Source organism: Dipodomys spectabilis, unplaced genomic scaffold (genome assembly GCF_019054845.1).
Source record: "Dipodomys spectabilis isolate Male_0828 unplaced genomic scaffold, ASM1905484v1 ptg000009l, whole genome shotgun sequence".
NCBI lineage: Eukaryota > Metazoa > Chordata > Mammalia > Rodentia > Heteromyidae > Dipodomys > Dipodomys spectabilis.
The window spans coordinates 36,489-37,967 of NW_024870686.1; the positions used below are offsets into that span (position 1 = coordinate 36,489).

The following is a 1,479-nucleotide window of genomic DNA, read 5'->3' on the forward strand; positions in this document are numbered from 1 at the left end:
AGTTTTGGTTCAAAGCCATCCCTGGAAGGAAAGCTCATTACACTCTTATCTCTAATTACCAAAAAGCTAGAAGTGAAACAATGCTCAAGTGGTAGAGTACCAGCCTTGAGCAAAAAAAGCTTAGGTCCTGAGTTCAAACCCCAGGATTGGCACAAAAAGATAAAAAAAAGAAGGAAGGAAGGGAAAAGAAAAGGAAAGAAAAAAATCGGAAGGACAGTCTGAGGACCTAAGTTAAAGCCCTAGTATTGAAAAAACAAAAATACAAAAAAAAATCAACAACAAAAACTTCTGTCTTCTATATGCCACAAAATGGCTCTGGACTGGGACTTCATCTACATAGAACACTTAATTCTTTCTAATTAGAGAAAATAAACCTTACAATTTAAAAAAGATGATTGTGAGGGTGTGGGCGTGGCGAAGATGCCGGGTCCCAGCCGGCGCCCACCGCAGCAGACCTACCGAGGAGGTGCTGCACAGACCGAAGGACAGAGCGTCAACTCCCAGTCAACCCTGGTGACCACGGCAGTGTTTCACGACGAGGTGGAGATCGAAGACTTCCAGTATGACGAGGACTCAGAAACCTATTTCTACCCTGCCCGTGTGGCGATAACTTCTCCATCACCAAAGAGGATTTGGAGAATGGGGAAGAAGTGGCAAGGTGTCCTAGCTGTTCTCTTACTATAAAAGTAATTTATGACAAAGATCAGTTTATGTGTGGAGAAACAATCCCAGCTCCTTCAGCCAACAAAGAATTAGTTAAATGCTGAAGAAACCTTCAGAATCCAAGTCCTAAAGAGTTGGCATTGAGCCAGGATGGAAATATCAAGTGCAAAGTTACTGGCTTCTTTACAGGGACATCTGTTTTATGGCTTGTCGTGAGTGTAGATCTTTTAACAACTGCCAGGTCCATCTTCAACTAGAAAAGTGAGCTGCTCATGACATGTCAGACTTGGATTTCATGCTTAGAACTTTGAAGTGTAAGTTGGAAATATACTTGATCCATTTGGATTTCAAAAAAAAAAAAAAAAGATGATTGTGTGGGGTAGTGCTAAAGGTGTGGTGTGCAGTATTAAATGACTGTATTAAATGAGGAGTTAAAAGTCAGTTATGGATGTGGTTCTCAAGATGGCGACGGGGCAGTAGGGAAACGCCACAGCTCTCTCCAACCAAAAAGAGAGTTCGAGTTCCAACCTTTAATCTCCCCAAGAGACCGACAACAACAAAAAGACGAACACTCAGAGAAAAACCAGAGGTGGAAAATAACAAAAAAAGAAAGAGAGGAAAAGAAGAATTTCAGAACAGAGAAGAGCGAAGACCCCTCCCCCAACCTTTACTGGCCGCGCGGCAGTGCGCCAAGCCGCCGGCCAGCCGGCCCGGCAGGGGCTGCCGGAGCCACAGAGACACAGGGGGCTGCTTGCAGATCACCAGGTACCGGATTGCAGAACAGCGGATCGCCAGGAACAGAGAAACCTACCAGCC

The 1,479-nt window shown here is 44.6% G+C and overlaps 1 pseudogene; it reads left to right on the top strand.

Annotated features, from left to right (window-relative positions):
• The first annotated feature begins 420 nt into the window (after positions 1–420).
• On the top strand, positions 421–1,014 carry LOC122125069 (annotated as a pseudogene).
• The last annotated feature ends 465 nt before the right edge of the window (positions 1,015–1,479 follow it).